The following is a 20016-nucleotide window of genomic DNA, read 5'->3' on the forward strand; positions in this document are numbered from 1 at the left end:
AACTTCAAGAAGCCCTGGGGTTACATCTGTTAAAGCAGTCAGCAGATTTACCATGTATATCCAGGAGTTTACAGCTGGGAAAACCAAGTTTCAGAGTATAGTGTCTTGTAGAACTTATGCTTGAATCAATTTGACCTCATACATAGCATTTTGTGCCAGAGTCTTAGCTTTTCCTCACCTCTTTGGAGTATTTCACCCAGGTGACCCTTTCTCTGTTTGAAATTTCTCTCTTGGCTTCTACAATCATTACTCTTCTCTGGTTCTTCTTCAAGTCTCCCTTTCTAGCTCTTCTTTCTATTTCTTTTTTTCCACATTCTCTACTCATTTTCTGGGTTCTGCCTGAGCAACTTAATTTTCCTAGATTCAATTACCACTTGTATTCTTTTTTTTCCCAAAGATTTTATTTTATTTATACAAGAGCTGGGGGTACAGGGCAGAGGTGCAGGAGGGTGAGAGGATTCACCAGAGACAGAGTGGGGAGCAGAACAGGCAGACAAACTGAAAGCACTGCTGAGGGGAGCAGTGGGCAAGACAGGTCTGTCGCGCCATGTGGATATCTCCCTGGCCTACCGGGACTCAACTGGTGCTGCAGAGGCTGTGGACAGCCCACAGCGCTGTGCTCAACCCTCTGTGCCACCGGGGAGGCCCCACTTGTATTCTTGACTCCCAACTCTACATGTGCAATCCACCTCGTAAAAGCAGACTTTCAAGCAATTAGTCTAGTGTACACTCTGCCACCATCTCCATAAATTTGGCCAATTTACAAACTCTCTGGCCCTTCATTTGTACAATGAAGGAATTAGACTACATGATTCTGATGTCCCTTCAAGTTAACATCCTGATTTTAAACTTTATCCTACTTCTAACAATCAATTTATTAACAATAATGACATTATTGCACACTATGTGCCAGACACCGAGCCAAGTAATTTATTTTAATTCCCCTAACAAATTCCCATGAGGTAGGAGTTATTATCTGTATCTTATAGTTAAGAAAATCAAGATCTAGTAATGTAATTTCCTATTATTTTACAACCAGTAAGTGGCAGAGCTAGGATTCGAACCCAGACAGTTTTTAGTCTGGAGTCAGCATCTTTAATCCCTGCCCTGTACTTCAAATACCTTCCTTGTCTGTTCTGCTTTGAAACCTTATCCCCTTTTCAGTTCTTCTACCTCTGTGCCTTAACTCTTCTGTTACCCCTTTTCCTTATATCTTTATCCTTTATCTTTTTCCTCTCTTCATTCCTATGGCTATTTTCTTTCCTAAAACCAAACATAATGAGGGCCTCCCCAGTGGCACAGCGGTTGAGCGTTGGGTGGCAAAGCTGCCCTCAGCACCGGTTCGATCCTGGCCCCTGGACGAGGGTCCCACATGGCGCGCAGACCTCTCCTGCCACCCGCTGCTCCCCTCAGCAGTGTACTTAATCAGTCTGCCTGCTCTGCTCCCCGCTCTGGCTCTGGTGAATTCTCTCACCCTCCCACGCTTCTTACTGTACCCAGTGCTTGTATAAATAAATAAATAAATCTTTAAAAAAAAAAAAAAACACATAATGAAAACAAAACCAAAAAAAGGGCCTCCCCGGAGGCGCAGCAGTTGAGCGCTGGGTGGCGAAGCTGCCCACAGCCTCTGCAGTGCTGATTCGATCCCCGGCTGCTCCCCGGCCACTGCAGGAGGGTCCCGCATAGCACGTAGACCTCTCCTGCCGCCCGCTGCTCCCCTCAGCAGTGTACTTTGGTCCTTCTGCCTGCTCTGCTCCCCGCTCTGGCTCTGGTGAATTCTCTCCCACGCTTCTGACTGTACCCAGTGCTTGCATAAATAAATAAACAATAAATCTGTTTAAAAAATTTTAAAAAAAAGCACCTGGCTTTGAACTCCTTTATCTCTGCCTTCGCTCATCCTCATCATTCCTGATATGTCATCTCCTGACCATCTTGGCTAAATCAACTTCTCACCTCCAGCTACCTCCAAGCACTTCTATTTGGGACAAGTTAAGTATGAGATGCCTATCAGGTATTTAAGTATAGAAGGCAAGTGGACAATGGGATATATAATGCTGAAGCTTAACTTTCACAGCCTCTAATAATAAATTATTAAAAATAACTGTTTTATGTGTGTGTCCCCCACAACCAGAACACAGGCTCCAGCAGGGCCAGTACAGCATCCTCGTCACCACTAATGAAATGTTAGTTATGGGGAGGACTCAGAAAAACAAGGCATATTAGTTTCCTGAGGTTGCTACAATGCATTTTCATAAACAGGGTGGGTTTCAAATAACAGAAATCAGAAACTTACTCTCTCAGTTCTGGAGACTAGACACTGGACATTAAGGAGTTGGCAGAGCCGTGTTCCCTCTGGAGACTCTAGGAGAGATTCTTCTTTTCCTCCTCCAGCTCCTGTTCTCTGCATTCTTGTGCACCTCTCTTCTCTTACAAGGACATTTGTTATTAAATTTCGTCCACTTGGATAATTCAGTATGAAACTGATCCTAAGATGTTTGATTTAATTATACCTGCAAATATTTGCCTTTTTACAAATAAGGTAACATGCAGAGATTCCAGGAATTTGGACATGGACATGTCTTTTGGGGTCCCACTCTTCAACCCATAACACAAGGGAACAGGAACAAGTTCAGAAATACCTTTCTCCTACCTTACCTTTCTCTCTTTATTCTGGCTAACTTCAGTTTTCTGTAATAGCCAGCTTGTTGTTGCCCAATCAAGAGAGCCACACCCCCACTCCCAGGATCCCCTAATAAAACCTATCTTATATTTAGCACTGTTTGAAGGTCTTTATATGTATGAATTCACTTAATCCTTGCTACAAACATATGAGGTTGTATCTATTACTATCCTTATTTTAAAGAATCCTAGGAGTCTGTTTTGCTGTCTTTCTTCCCCAGTAGACCACATTCAGGACAGTGACCAAGACTTATTCATCTCTCTGTCCCCAACACGCATGATGGCACATCCAGGCTCTCTGTAAAGACTGGTGGGTTGAATCAATGACTGAGCAAGAGATAGGTTGGTCATAGATTGGAGAGGGTTTTAAGTATCAAATCAAGACCTTTGGATTTTATCTTTTATTTATTTATTTTTATTTTATTTTTTTTATTTTCTTTTAGATCAAGGTGGGCAACAGAGTTTTAAAGCTGAGAAGTAAAAAGATAAACTCCCCTTTTAAATATATCCTCTTGTTTTCTTGAGAGAAGTCTCATCAAATGTTATTTTAATTATCACCTACACATGTGTAGCTCCACCTAGACCTTCCTCCTGAACTCTTGTCCTACATTGCCAACTTCTTGTTCTCTAAACCCAAACTCAGCCTGTCCAGATGAGCCTTCATTATCCCTCCCTTCACCCCAAATCCCTGTCCATGTATAATTGAGTTCACAGGCATCCAAAATAGGCAACTTGAATTAATCCCAAACACTCCCTTTACCTTCACTGCCAATTCGTCATCAAGTCCTGTCAATTTCATGTCCTCCTGAACGTTATCGCAAATCCATTCCCTTGACTATAGGCCTTTGCATCTTCCACCTGGACTGTTAGCTGGCTTCCTTCCCAGTCTCCTGTCTCTAGTCTTTCCTCTTCAACTTCAGTCCATCCTCCATCCTGCTGCTCACTGTATAAGACTGAAAACCAGATATGATCATGTCATGCTCATGTTAAAACAACAAAGCTTCAAAAACAAGTTTGCAGTGGCTCTTCATATTACAAGATCAAAAGATTATCCAAATCTAGCTAGAGAAATCTCTCTCTCTTCCCCCTTCATTTACTTAGCACATGTTTATTGAATGTCTATATGTCTGGTGCCACACTCATATTTCATACACTAGAAAGGGAGGTTCCTCGCATACACACATGTCCGGAGCTGTCCGGAGCATGCGCCGTGTTGCGTATGCGTGCCATGAGTTAAGTTTTGCTTTACCGTTTTGCTTTACCGATTCGCTTTCGGAGAACCACAGGTTTTTCCTGTAAATCACATGAGACTGGGAGGTATGGGAGGAGTAGCTACCAGGATATAAGAGGAGAACGCGGGAGAGAGAGGAGAGAAGAAAAGAGATTTAAGAGGAGAACCACGAGAGAGGAGAGTGCTGCGAGAGGAGCAGAGAGAAGGCCAGGGAAGTAAGAAAGACAGGGAAAAGAAAGACATGGAAAAGTAAGAGAAGGAAAAGGAAAAATAAAGAAGCATGCGCTAGTGTCAAGTTGTCTCAAGCCCCTCATTTCATCCCCAGCCCTTCTCTTTTCGTGCCTACGAATCCCACGGGTCGGGACACATACAGATGGACATGAGTGTTCTCACTTGGACCAGCACATTACAGGCAATAAGGGAAGTGCCCTCAGCGAGGATGCTACAACTGGAAGTGTCTTTAGTGGCATCCTTACCAGTTTGCTTTCAGTATATACTAAACCTTTAGTGCTATTTGTATGCCTATGGAGTAGATTTATGGATTATATTTATGTATTTCAAATTCATCTTCATCCAGAAGGCAAATGATTAAAAATCATTCTCACAAAGAAACTGAATTTAAATTAATGCTAAACTTTAAGCCAAGGTAAGAATACTGTAAGCCCAAGAGGAAAGGACAACACCTAGAATGAAAATTCAGCAATATCAGCCTTAAAACAGCATCATCCTACTGCTTCTGACAAGTACTGGCCTTCATATTTGAAGTAATGGAAGACATTTGAAATAGAGATTTTCATTCTCTCTCTGTAGTGATCAAGATGAGCTTCTTCTAAAGTATATATTGGGATTTTTGGTATTAGTTGATTGTAGTGTAAAAAACCATCATGAGGGGCCTCCCCTGCTGGCGCAGCGATTGAGTGCTGGGCTGGGAAGATGCCCGCAGCCTCTGCAGTGCCAGTTCGATCCCCGGCCACCTGCGAGGGTCCCATATGACGTGACAGACCTCTCCTGCTGCGCCTGCTGCTCCCCTCAGCAGTGTGCTTCGGTCCTTCTGCCTGTTCTGCTCCCCGCTCTGGCTCTGGTGAATTCTCTCACCCTCCCGCGCTTCTGACTGTACCCAGTGCTTGTATAAATAAATAAATAAATCTTTAAAAAAAAAAAGCCATCATGATTAATAATACCTTTTGGGTGTGTGTGTGCTACATACAAGTGTGACTATAATTTTTATATTTATAGATGGCTAGTTCAAAAATATTCCCAAGTAGGATATCATGATTTATCCGCCCTCATTTTTCGTATTATCTCTCTCCTGGAAAAAGTAAAGAACCCAGACAAGCCTAAGTAAATTGTTCCGTTTTGTTTTGTTAGACATTAGAAAGCTAGGAAACTGGTCAGCTTTAGTTCTTAACTGTTCTTAACCTATTTAATGTTTCCCAAACTTATTATTAATAGTACCTTTACAATTTCTTTTTTCCCACATAATTTCTATGTGTTTTTTATAGTGTCCATTAGTTTAGCAGTATATGCACATAATTTCAAATAATTATATTGCTCTGGGAAAACTATTGCTCCCTAAGCCTGCATCATTTCCCCCACAGCTTTGTGTTTTTGTTATTCTTCCTCAGTCTGGTTATTTCTCTCGTCTCCTTTTGGTAGAATCCTAAAGATTATTCAAGATTCCTTCAATATCCAGAGGTACAAATAATCACTTTTCTCTCCCTTTCCTTAGAAAAAGAAATCTGCCATCTACCGCCACTGTGCACGCCTCACCTGTGTTTTTCTTTTTTTTTTTAAATAAATTTTATTTTTATATTCCCCATACAATTGCAACCCCCTTATTTTGACCCCAACCCCTCCCCTCCCCGCTCCCCACCCCCCATAGAGTGTCTCTGGTTCATAGTTTTTTGTTGATTTTGATTTTCACTTTCTTATAGTTATTCATTTTCCTGGCCCCTTATTTAAGTTTTCTAGATTCCTGCTATGAGTGAGACCATCTGGTATTTTTCCTTTTCTTTCTGACTTATTTTGCTGAGCGTGATCCCTTCCAGCGCCATCCATGTTGCTGCAGATTGCATGTGTTTATCTTTTTTGAATGCTGAGTAATATTCCATGGTGTATATGTACCACATCTTCTTGATCCAGTCATCTATTTTTGGGCATTTGGGTTGTTTCCAAAGCTTAGCTATTATAAACAGGGCTGCTATAAACATAGGGGTGCAGGTGCTCTTTGGAATTGATGTTTCTGTGTCCTTTGGGTAAATACCTAGGAGTGGAATTGCTGGATCATATGGAAGCTCTATGTTTAGTAGGTCCCGAAATCTCCACACAGCTCTCCATAGTGGTTGGACCAGTTTGCACTCCCACCAACAGTGCAGGAGAGTTCCTTTTTCTCCACAAACTCGCCAACATTTGTTGTTGCTAGTTTTTTTAATATGTGCCATTCTCACTGGTGTGAGATGGTATCTCATGGTAGTTTTGATTTGCATTTCAGAGGGCTATTGATTTAAAGCAACAGCCTTTTTTAATTTTACATAGTTCTTCACAAGAATGATTGTCATGGTATCGTCTGTTCTCATGTTATCAACTGTAGGTTCTCATGACTATAAATTTAACAAATGAAGATCCTTGCTTGTTACGTCTGAAGGCTGTGTAATATCACATATTGTAATTTATACCTGAAGCTAAAGTCTACTTAGTAGCCCTTATTAAAATCTAATATCAGTGAACTGTAATTGGTACGTATCTACAGAATATTAAGGAATCTAATTTAGCACTCTACTAAAAGTCTGGCAGTCACAAGAATTCTTGGCAAATACATATATGCAGAGAGTTGGATTTCCCTCAAATTTCAGCAGGCTACTTTCCTATGCATCATCACTATAATACTGAGGTAGCTAAGGTTGTGATTGTAGTTCTTGCTTATTAATTACATATTATTGTAAGTTTGGTTTAACATTATTATTTTATTCTGAGTTCATTAATTAGCTGATGTCTCTGCAGGCCAGTTTTATGTATGGGTTCTGGAGGCAGAGTGTCCTGTGTGTAATTTGTGTGAACTTGCCAAGCTGGTTAATTTTTCTGAGCTACTGTTTTCCATCTCAAAATGGGGGAAGGAGAATTAGCATGAATCTCATTGATTTGATGTTGGGAGACATTGATTTAATGCATATAGAACATTTTCACAGGATGGTGTCTGTCACATAGTACAGCTATTCTCTCCTTATCCATGGTTCTAGATGCCTGTGGCCAGCCATGGTCCAAACATATTATGTACAAATATATTTTGAACAGAGAAAAAGACTATATTTATATAACTGTTATTACAGCATATTATTATAATTGTTATATTCTACTCTTAGTTATTATTGTTCATCTTTTATTGTGCCTATTTAAATATTATCATAGGTATGTATAGGAAAAAACAGTGTGTATGTATGTGTATGAGTGTGTGTGTGTGTGTGTGTGTCTGTGCGTGTGTGCAGGGTTCAGTATAATCCAAGATTTCAGGTATCAACCTAGGGTCTTAGAATCCATCTCCCTCAGATAAAGGGGACTACACACTTATAGTAGGTAGGATTTGGCTCAGCTAGGACAGCCCAAAAGCCAAATAACAATGACTTATTGAGATAGAAGGTTATTTCTTCACACACGTCCATAGGTGCTCTAGAGTATGTTTACAGTCACTATATTCCTGGGTTCCCATCTTATTGTGGCCATTGTTTTGCAAAATGGGATTTCCATTCCATAGTCTAGATGACTGTCCCAGCACCAATCATATCTGCATTCTGGCTGTCAGGAAGGGAGACAGACACAACCTGTTTGCCAAAGACACCTCTGAGGAGTTATACACAACACTTCTGCTTACATTCCACTGGCTAGAATATGGTAACATGGCCACACCAAGCTGCAAAAAAAGCTGACAATAAAATCTTTATTTTTAATAGGCTTGTCCCCAACTAACACAGGGAAGCTTATTATGACAGAACTGGGTTTATCAACTGGAGCACTGGCTGGTCTTTGGGTGAGCCAAATCTTTATTGAATGGAACTGTCTTGTACATTTCAGGACATTACACCTCCAGATCCCAGACCCTACAAAATGCCAGCAGCACCCTCCCAGCTCCTACACATTTACAGTTGCCCATAGAGATGAACACTATCCTTACATTTTAGATTTCCGTGGCAGCATTTTATCTGCTCAGTGTATGCCTTTCTAGGAAACACTGTTCCCCATAGTCATGTGTTGGGTAGCCGTCTTCATGTGTGGCCCTTCTTCTTCTTCTTCTTCTTCTTCTTCTTCTTTTTTTTTTTTGTGGGACCCTTGCCAGTGGCCGGGGATCGAACCAGCACTGCAGAGGCTGTGGGCAGCCTTACAACCCAGCGCTCAACCGCTGCGCCACCAGGGGAGGCCCCATGTGTGGCCCTTCTTCTAACAGCAAAGATGAGAAAACAGGTCAGCAGCTGACCCAGCCCAGGCTAAAAACAAAAAGTCTTTTCTAAGTTTTAAAAAATTGGACCAAGGAAAAGATTTTTATTTCTTCATCTATGGAGATATACATCTCAATGTTCTTCATACACTTCTGGTGGGAATGAAAAATAGTGCTTCTGCTTTGTAAAACAGTCTGGCAACTCTTCAGAAGGTTAAATATAGAGATACCATATGAGAGAGCAACTTTACTCCTACTCAGATATCCAAGAGAAATGAAAACATGTTCACATAAAAACTTGCACATGAGGGTTTGTAGCAGCATATTCATAAAAGCCAAAAAAGCAGAAGTAATCCAGTATCCAACAACTGATAAACAGATGAAGAAAATGTGGTCTATCCTACAATGAAATGTCATTGGACAATGAAAAGAAATGAAGTACTGACACACACTAAAACACAGATGAACCTTAAAAATATGTGAGGTTGAAAGAAACCAATCACAGACTACCACTGATTTCATGAGTCCAGTTGCATGAAATGTGTGGGAAAGGCAGATCCACAGAGATGGAAAATAGATTGTTGGTGACTGGGGCAGGAATGGAAGGAGGTGGGAATGGGGAGTGATTACTAATAATATGGGGAGATTGAGTCCAGCCACATGGTCGGTGACTTAATAATCCTGTTTATGTAAGGAAACCCTAATAAAAACTATAACCAAGATGAAAATGCATACAGTGTGCAAAAATGAAAAATTATGTAAAAAATATATAAAATTTAAAAAAAAAACAAACTTTAGGGAGGTTCAGAGACCTTCCTGGTTGGTGACTCTATCAATGTACAGGGAGGGTGGCCCACGCCCCACTTCAGATCTCACCGTATATGTTCTCTTGCATTTGGCTGAGTGCTATCCTGTATAATAAAAGAGTAGTTATTAGCAATCAAAAAACATAAACTCATGCAATTTGCAGCAACATGGATGGAGCTGGAAGGGATCATGCTTGGCAAAATAAGCCAGAAAGAAAAAGAGAAATACTGGATGGTCTCACTCTAGCAGGAATTTAGAAAACCTAAATAAGGGACCAGGAAAAAGACTAATTATAATAAAGTAAAAATCAAAATCAACAAGCAACTATAAACCAGAGACGCACTATGTGGGGTGGGGAGAAGGGAGGAGGATCAAAACAAAGGGGGTGGGAATTGTATGGGGACTACAACCAAGATGAAAATGCATACATTGTGCAAAAATGAAAAATGATGTAAAAAATATATAAAATAAAATAAAAGAGTCCTGTGAATTATTTTAGCAAATTATCAAACCTGAAGAGGAGAGTCATAGGAGCCTCTAAATTTGTAGTCAAACTGATGCATTAGAATTGCTGATGGCTCCCTAGACTTGTGGCTGACATCTGTAGTGGGGCCAGTCTTGAAGGATTGAGCCATTAGCTCGTGAGGTCTGCATAGTTAGCGTCAGATTTGGATGGAACTGTTGGACGCCCATTTAGTGCAGAAGAATTGTTGCTGGAGAAGGAGCATTTACTAAATGAGCTGCTGTCTAAAAAGTTTGAGAATATTATAGGAAAGTACTAGTACAAAAGTACCAAACTTTGAATATAGCTAGAAGATAGTGTTGGGGGGGAAAGGATGTCCTGAACAAACTCCCCAAACACAAATTTTATGGACCCCACCCTCACCCCATACCAAAGAGATCCAAGGCACCAAGAACCACAAATCCCATAATGCCATCACCACCGAAGGGAGGCTTGCTGGGAACTAAGTTTAATTTCAACTGTACCACTTTTATGTATGAAAGTTTGCAGTCAGTTAAGCAGTCAGGCTTGGTATATAACCAGAGACATGTGGGCCTTGGGGGGTAGTTGGTTTTTCACTGGCCTTCAACATGCTTTTGGGGGGTCCCAGCTCAGTGGAACTGGTAGGACCCGTTCACCAATTTATCTCTCTCTCTTTTCCCCGGGTTATTCATTTCTTCATTTCCCCTTTTTGTAAATAAACCCTTTATTAACCTTTTTATGTGTGCCTACAGTTGAGTCTCAATTTAAGTCCCTTTAAGTATGCAGGTGAGGACCCACAGTCAGGCAACCCATTTCACATTGAGGTTGCCCTGTAACAATAGCAATTATGCTACTTTGTGGTATTTCTTAATGCGAGAGATAAAAGTATTGACATTTTCAGAGTTCAATTGTTCTTCACATATGAATGTTTACTAGGTATACTTGTGAAAAGGCACTGCTATTCTTATCAACATTTTCAAGGATAATGAGGCCTGTTTACATGAAATGTGTGGGAAAGGCAGATCCATGGAGATGGAAAATAGATTACCCCAAAATTATTTAGGGGTAGGTATGTCTGAAGGATTTAAAAAAAAAATAAAAAAAAAAACAAAAACAAACAAACAAACAAAAAAAAATTACATAAAAGAAAAAAAATGGAGCTAAGTAGATGGCTGCTTCTTCTGTGCAGCCTGTTTTAACTTTCCAGGGATAAACCTGTAACCTCTTACTCTTAACATTTTCTCCAAGCTCTTTTCTGGAATAAATAATGTTAACTTATAAAAAAAAAAAATAAAAAAAAGAGGCTCTCATTCAGCTATCACATTATGTATAAAAATTTTCTTCAAGAGAAAATCTCCATGGATCTTGACACAAAACAGCTACTGCTATCCAAATAAGTATGAGTGGTGATACAAATGTAATACTTTCTATTTCTTTCATTTTGATATTTGTATTACATTGATGCTTTTAGAAAAGTTTATTTCCATCTTGCTCTCCATTCTCCTCTCATCTTTTGTCTCTTCCTTTTATGCTTTCCACACCCAGGTAGGAAGGGGGACATTCTTGGAAATTCACAAAGACATTGACAGAAATATTTTAGACTTTAAAGGGATTGAAAAATAGTAGATTATGAAAAAAAATTACATCACCTCAAGAAGATGGGAATAAAAAGTGATGGATCCTTACCCTTATGACAGTGAGTGCAGAAAAGAAGAATTGTACTTTCAGATTTGGACAAGAACAAAACTTTAAGTAATTTATGGGGCACAAGATAAACTAAATATTTGTAAAATGAATACACATAATGAGAAAATTGTTTAAAAAGCAACTGCAAAAAATAATACATAAAATAACTCACCAATGTGGTCAATATAGGGTCTGCCTGCTGAGAAACATATCATGTGTGTGATTTTGATCTTACTAAATCAGATCTCAACATATGGCATTAATTTACAAGTTAAAAATTTAATAAAAGATTTGTTGCTCCCTTGACAGAAGCAAGAGTCTCAAATGAGAACATTTTCTGGGATTTATTAAATTAGCTCATGAAATGATGATAAAAATGATATAAAGACAGTTTTTCTCATTTTAAAAGTTTGCAGTTACAATCTTATAATGGATCATAATATATTGCCTTTTGCACTAGAGAAAACATCTTATTATTTTCCTAGTATTTTAAAAATGACAGGAATCTCTGTTCATAGCCCCTTGAGGAAATGGTAAACATGAATAAAATTCAATTTTTAGTGTGCTAATTGAATTGCACTTTAGTTAATCCAAAGAGTTTCTTAGAGACCATAGCAAGAAGTTCATTTATTCTTAATTGCTAGTTTAATTTCAACTGTACCACTTTTATGTATGAAATGACTTCATGGAAAATATTAGCCAATAAGAACAGAAATAATCAAATATCTAATAATTTTTAAGATTCCATCAGACATAGGACCCATGATACTATTCAGAAGAAATGAGGCCATTCTGTAATTTTAACTTTCAAATGGAAAGTATATTACATTTGTAATAAAAATTAATATGTATCTTTTTATTTTCTTAGTAAGTAAATAGATAAACACACAGAGCTGGTCATGACAGGAGAAAGAGCACTGTATGACAGTCTGCAGTATTGTTTAAATGCCCTGCTCTGAAACCATCCAGCCCTGTGATTTCAGATTTACAAGCAGTATTTCTTCCTTATGCTAGGGAAAGATTCAAGAATCCCCACTGGACTTCCTAACTCTAGATTTCTGAGATTAACTCTACTCTTGAGGCTGTGCCTATATTAACATGTTTTAGTAGCAAATAAGGAGTACAAGATTATAGTCACACTAAATGGATCCCCTATTTCTGTCACTTGCTTGAATGCAAGCTTGGGCAGGTAAACTTTAAGAATTTCAGTTTTCTCAATTTAATATTTTTTAATTATTTATTTTTTACATCATTGTTCATTTTTAAACAATATTTGCTCCCCTCCCTCTGCCCCAGTGTAGTCCCCATAGAATTTTCTTCACCACTGCACCCGTGCACCATCACCACAGTGCCCTGTGCTCCTCCCTCCTTTCCTCTGATCCCTCTCCCTCCTCCTCCCCTGCAGGATGTCTGGTTTATGATTGAGTTTTCTCAACTTTAAAACCAGGTTCATAATGGAGACTGTTGAAGCCTTGTCCTACAGCCCCTTAGCACAGTATAGCTGCAGAGGATAGTTTTCATGTCCTGTTAGCTGCCCACCTTGAGCCTGCCTCTGTCTCCTTCACTGCTCCTGGGCTTTCCTTTGGTGTATAGAGACTTGAACAGCCTGAAAGTACCAGGGATTTAATGTCCCCAAGTACAGCCCTCCAACAAAGAAAAGCCAATCTTTTGGACTCAGTGGAACAATTCAGAAGCACATTAGCATAGTTCCTAAGTGGGTTCCCAGCTAGATTGGACCCCTGTTCTATATAGAGGTACCCTGTTCATTAATAACACTGTATAGGCTTTTGTCTCCTGTCTCACTTTGTCCACTATTTCATTTGTGTTTCCTGGGATCACCTTTCAAAGAAATACTTGCACAGAATGTCTTACTTCAGGTTTTGCTTTTGGGAAAACCCCCATAACACAAATGCTGTGACAATTACCACCTAACAGATCCTATAATAGGACCCCACCAAACGTAACTATTATATCTGACAAAACAGATGTTCATGGTTCTAGCCAATGTTTAGATGTTTATACCCTGCAAAGCTTATTTAAATAATTTTATGAGGCATCTAAAATATATAGAAAATTTTGTCAGTGGGAAATCTTTAGGTAATACTAAAATTTCATATAGAAAAATAATATTTGCTAAGGAAGTTTTGCTTTTTTTCTTACTTTCTTATATCTCCTTTTTATAGTTTCTATACTGAAGACACATTTCTATTTCCATGTGAATTGAGTACTCATAAATTGAGTACCATTTTCTTGAAGAAATAAGCAGAAGAGCCTATATGTAACTTGTGTATAAATATAAAAATTTTGACGATCATTCAATGATTTCATAATTGTTTAATCATGAGAAGTTCATCTATTTAACTTTATCTAACATGAAAATCCTACAGAAGAATGCTAGATATTTTGTATCCTTTAGTGCTTGGATTGAATTCCTTTAAGCATTTCTGAGTGTGTCTTTTCTAAGTAAGTATATCTGACAAGAATGTTGTTGTTTGTTGTTAATATGTCCCTATTTAATTTAAAATGTATTATTAGTTTGTAAGGTATTGCATGAACAAGCACAGTTTACATAGAAGTTCTAAAAAATAATGAAATAGAATAGAATGAATATTGGAGAAAGTTGTAGGTATGACAATAACCAATTCTTTTTTTTTTAAAAGATTTATTTATTTATTTATTTATACAAGCACTGGGTACAGTCAGAGGTAGGGGAGGGTGAGAGAATTCACCAGAGCCAGAGCGGAGAGCAGAGCAGGCAGACTGACGAAGTACACTGCTGAGCAGGCAGACTGACGAAGTACACCTGCAGGAGAGGTCTGCGAGCCATGTGGGACCCTTGCCCTGCAGCCGGGGATCAAATTGGCGCTGCAGAGGCTGCCGGCAGCTTCACAACCCAGCGTTCAACTGCTGCGCCACCAGGAGGCCCAAAAACCAATTCTTAATTGCACATGATAACAGAGAAAAACCACACTAGATCTTTTGTACATATATGCACAGATTTAAGCCCTTGGTCCTTGCCCCAGGACCAGAAAGACATTTGCTGGACAATGCCAGGTACATGCAAAGGGAATCATTTTTCTTTTCTTTAAAAACAATATTTTGTTGAAATATAATTGACATATAACATTGTATAAGGTTAAGGTGTACAACTTGTTGATTTTATACATTTATATGTTGCAATATGATTACAACAATCACAGCATTAGCTAACACCTCTACAGGTCACATAATCTTTTTTTTTGTGGTGGGAACAATTAAGATCCCATCTCGTAGCAACTTTGATGTTTATGATACAGTATTGTTGCCTGTAATCACTATGTTGTGCTTTCGCTTTCCAGGAATTATTTATCTACTGATTGTAAGTTTGTATCATTAAACAACATTGCCCCTTTTTCCCTACTCCCTACTTCTGGTAACCACCATCCTTTCTTTTTTTATTTGTTTGACTTTTTAAGATTCTGCATGTGTAAGTTATAATCATATATTACTTGTTTTCTCTGATTTATGACACTTAACCAAATGTCCTAAGTTCCATTCATGTTGTAAATGGCAGGATTTCCTTCTCTCTCATGGCTGAATAATATTCCATTGTATATAAACATACTACATCTTCCTTATCCATTCATCTGTTGAGGGACACTTAGGTGGTTTCCAAATCTTCCTATTGTGAATAATGTTGCAGTGAACATGGGAGTGCAGATATCTCTTTGAGATCCTGCCTTCATTTCCTTTGGATATATGCCCAGGAGTGGAATTGGTGGATCATATGGTTCTATTTTTAGAGAATCATCTTTCTTTTTTTTTTTTTTTAATTTTTTTTTTCTTTTTTATAGAGACATGTTTTATTTATTTATTTATTTGTTTGTTCGTTTGTTTTGTTTGTACATGCACTGGGTACAGTCAGAAGCGCGGGAGGGTGAGAGAATTCACCAGAGCCAGAGCGGGGAGCAGAGCAGGCAGAAGGACCGACGTACACTGCTGAGGGGAGCAGCGGGCGGCAGGAGAGGTCTGCACGCCATGTGGGACCCTCCTCCGGTGGCCAGGGAGCAGCCGGGGATCGAACCGGCGCCGCAGAGGCAGCGGGCAGCCTCGCAACCCAGCGCTCAACCGCTGCGCCACCGGGGAGGCCCAAGAGAATCATCTTTCTTGACCCAAGGACACAAATATATTGGTAGTGGCAATATAAATTAGATAATTCTTTATGAAAAATAGCTCTGTGTATCAAGAGTTAAAAAATATTCATAACCTAGACCAGTAATTTCACTTTTAGGAACATTTCTTAAAGGAAATAACTAGAAATTTAGACACATGCAAAGATGATTTTGTGTTTTTTGTAATAGTGGCATGGATGAATGGAAGAAAAGGAGGAAAGAAGAAAAAGAAAGAAAACAAGGGAGGAAGGAAAGAGAGAAAATAAAAAAAAATTTAAAACAACCTAATAATATTCTATTATCAGGGGAATGGTTATGTACAATTTTAATTTGATGTGTTTTGCAGATAGAAAGCTAATTTTATTTATCTCTAACCACACTTGATATTTTTCATGCATGAAAACCTTTATAGGTTAAGAAAGTTAAACATTCCTTATGGAAATAATAAGCAAATAATTTAAACAGGGAATTTACAATGAACATATGACTAATAAACATATTTTTAAAAATTGAAACACTAATTGTCATATAAATTTAAATTAAAAAAACTGGAAGCTCTCATTCTTTGCTGCAAAGAATGGCAATGATTTTTAAATTAGTTTTTGATGCTGCCAAGAAAGCAGAGGGTCTTTCTGTATAAAAAGCTTCTAAATATGCCAAAATATTCAGAGCCTAATTAAGATTTCTTAAAATTTTCTTTGTAGGAACTTGCTTCTCCCCCAAATTAGTTAGATACTGAATGAAAGGTAAAAAAGAACTATGATGATTATTGCTATCTGGAAGAAGCTACTCTAAAAAGGCTACATAGTGTGTAATTCTATTTTTATGACATTCTAGAAAAGGCAAAGCTACAGAACCTGTAAACAAGTCGGTGGTTGCCAGGAATTCAGGAAAGGCTGAATATGTGTAATACAGAGGGAGATTTAGGGTGGTGAAACTGTAATGGATCACATGTATAGTGGACACATACCACTATACATTTGTCAAAATCCATAGAATTTTACAGCACAAAGAGTATAAACTTTAACATATGTAAATTAGGGAGATAGATGGGATATTGGCATGGGTGTTTGGTGGAGGGAGAGTAGAACATGTATGTGCACATTTGGAAATGCAAAAATGTAGCCCCAAACATTAAACAGTTTTTTATTTGATTTTTGTTTAATTTTTTAAAATTTTTATTAATTTTTAAATTTTTTTTTTTTTTAAAGATTTATTTATTTATACAAGCACTGGGTACAGTCAGAAGTGCGGGAGGGTGAGAGAATTCACCAGAGCCAGAGCAAGGAGCAGAGCAGGCAGAAGGACCAAAGTACACTGGGGGAGCAGCGGGCGGCAGGAGAGGTCCGCGCGCCATGTGGGACCCTCCTCCAGTGGCCGGGGAGCAGCCGGGGATTGAACCGGCGCTGCAGAGCCTGCGGGCAGCTTCGCAACCCAGCGCCCAACCGCTGCGCCACCAGGGAGGCCCAATTTTTAAATTTTTTACATCATTGTTCATTTTTATTTTTTTGAAGATATTTATTTTATTTTATTTTTTTATAATAAATTTTATTTTTATATTCCCCATACAATTGCAACCCCCCCATTCTGACCCTCCCCTGGTGGCGCAGGTGGTTGAGCGCAGTGCTGTGAAGCTGTCCATTGTTCATTTTTAAACAATATTTGCTTCCCCCATGCCCTCAGGTGTAGTCCCCATAGAGTTTCCTTCACCAGTGCACCTGTGCACCATCACCTCAGTCCCCTATGCTCCTCCCTCCCCCCCCTGATCCCTCTCCCTCCTCCTCCCCTGCAGGATGTCTCTGGTTTATGTTTGTGTTTTTGCTTTGTTGTGTTTTGTACTGTTATTATTTTTTTTACACTGATGTCTTATTTGGTTCCCCTATATTCTTGCTATAAGTGAAACCATCCAATATTTTTCTTTTTCCTTCTGGCTTTTTCACTGAGCATAATTCCTTCTAGTTACATCCACATTGCTGTGCGAATGTCATGAGTTTATCTTTTTTGATTGCTGAATAATATTCCAGTGTGTCTATATGCCACATCTTCTTGATCCAGTCATCTATTTTTGGGCATTTGGGTTGTTTCCAGGTTTTACCTATTGTAAATAGTGCTGCAATAAACATAGGGGTACAGGTATTCTTTTGAATCAATGTTTTTGTGTCCTTTGGTAGATCCCTAGTGGTGGAATTGCCGGGTCATATGGTAGCTCCATTTAGTAAGTAGACTGAGGAACCTCCAGACAGCTTTCCATAGTGGTTGGACCAGTTTGCACCCCCACCAGCAATGTAGGAGAGTTCCTTTTTCACCACATCCTCACCAACATTTGTTGTTGCTTGTTTTTTTGATATGTGCCATTCTTACTGGTGTAAGGTGGTATCTCAATGTGGTTAAACAGTTTTTTAGATTAAAAAAATGCAAATTTTAAAAAAATCAGGAGAATGGAATACAAAGTGTGACAAAGGCATGTAACTATGTACTAACTGTATGAAATCAAATCACTGAAAGGCAGGAAAGGAAGGAAGTGCTGACCTAAGTAACTCTGGAAATGAGAAGAGTCTGTAGATCAAAGACAAAAGAAAAGTGTAAATAATGTAGAACACATAAACACTGTGCTCTAGTTTCTCATGGGCAACGTTAAAAATTCTGAAGCTACTATACATGTGCACTGAAATGGAACAATTAAGTAAATGGTTGGCAGATGGTGAGAGCCACATTTCCACTGTTAGAGTGGGAGGCTACAAACAAGGAAGGCTAGAATGATGAAATTGATAATGGATTTGAGTTGCTGGACATCAGTATGAATCTACCTTCATGTTTATCTTAGTACAGATACAAATGGCTACATTTAGCACCATTTATACACATGTGCATATACTCAGGTTACTGTACACACTTTTTTTTTTTTTAACAGTTGAACAGCATCACTCCAGTTAGTAGTGAGCCCACCTAGTGCCCAGATCTTGGTCTTAAATACCATTCATCAGTAAAAGGAACAGTTAGAAAAATGGCAGATTCTAGGACTGGGACAGGGAATACAAAAGATGAGCCTGGAGCATTTTGCAGTGCCAGAGAGCAAGGAAGTGCTCAAAGACAAATAACCCACAGTGATAGGAGCATATTAAGGGACACAGCACCTGAAGGAGCATCCAATGCCACTCCCATCCCATCAGATGCAGGATATGGTACTATTGACATGACTCATCATTGCTGATACTAACCTTAATCATCTGGCTGAGGCAGAATTTGTCAAGGTTTGCCACTGTGATATAATAAGAATGGCACTTTATCTCTGTGATCTTCCTACCACAGGAGCATAACCTCAATCTATTCATAAGGAAAACATCAGGCATATCCAAATTGAAAGGCATTCTATGAAATAGCTGATCAATCCACCTCCAAATGGTCAAGGTCATTAAAACAAGGAAAATGTGAGAAACTGTCATAGGTAAGAGGCGTCCAGGGAGACATGTTAACAAAACGTAGTGGTGTCCTGCATGCAATCCTGGAAGAGGAAAGGGCATTAGGTAAACAAACTAGAAAATATTTATAGAGATTTTAGTTAATAATAATGGATCAATATATTGAGTCATTAATTGTGACAAAGGTACCATACTAATAGATGATGTTAAAAACCAGGATAGACTGGGTATAAGTTATAGGAGGACTGTCTTTACAACTTTCCTGTAAATGTGAAAAACATTTAAAAATAGAAAATTCACCTTAAAATGACAGCCAAGGGCCTCCCTGATGGCGTAAAGGGTTAAGCACCGCCCTATGAAGCAACCCGCAGCCTCTGCAGCACGAGTTTGATCCCCCGCCTGCCAGGGAGCAACCCACATGGCACAGCAGACCTCTCCTGACTTGCCCCTGCTCCCCTCAGCAGTGTAGTTCAGTCAATCTGCCTGTTCTGTTCCCCGCTCTCGTGAATCCTCTTACCTCCTGCATCTCTGGCCTGTACCCCAGCTCTTGTATGCATAAATAAATCTTTAAAAAAATAAAATGGGGCCTCCCCTGGTGGCACAGCAGTTGAGCGCTGGGTTGTGAGGCTGCCCGCAGGCTCTGCAGCGCCGGTTCGATCCCCAGCCACTGGCGAGGGTCCCACAAAATAAATAAATAAATAATAAATAAATAAATAAATAAATAAAATAAAATAAAAAATAAAAACAGCTTCTTGAGCATCTGCTTTCTGTACTGAAATGCCCCTCAGAAGGTCACAGTCTCCAGAAGCAGCCCAGCCAGTGACTGAGCAAGCTGGGCTCAAAGGCTCAGCCATCTTTGCCAGTAGAGGGACAACTCAGATGAGAAATAGTTTCTCCAGAACTCCCCATGGGGTGAGCAGAGAACTCCCTCAGTCCAGTCCTGCTTCATTCCACTTCTCACTCTCTACTCAACATTTTGCACCCCAAGCTCCACTTTAACATCTGCTCCCAGTAATCCTAGAAAAGCCTCCTTAGGGAGCTCTCTCCAGCTATCCCTTTTGGAGCCTAAGAAGGAAAAGATAGAGGGAGAAATGGAAGGGGAGAATACTGGCCCCTGGGTGGTGGTGAGAGGA

The 20016-nt window shown here is 39.3% G+C and overlaps 1 protein-coding gene across 1 annotated transcript in view; it reads left to right on the forward strand.

Moving 5' to 3' along the window:
• The window catches only part of SEPTIN11 (septin 11), a 136806-nt gene that overhangs the window by 7208 nt on the left and 109582 nt on the right, over positions 1–20016 (forward strand). The gene's annotated exons all lie outside the window — the stretch shown is intronic.

Source organism: Talpa occidentalis, unplaced genomic scaffold, assembly GCF_014898055.3.
Source record: "Talpa occidentalis isolate TD23 unplaced genomic scaffold, MPIMG_talOcc4v2.1 talOcc4.6, whole genome shotgun sequence".
In the NCBI taxonomy this organism is placed as follows: domain Eukaryota; kingdom Metazoa; phylum Chordata; class Mammalia; order Eulipotyphla; family Talpidae; genus Talpa; species Talpa occidentalis.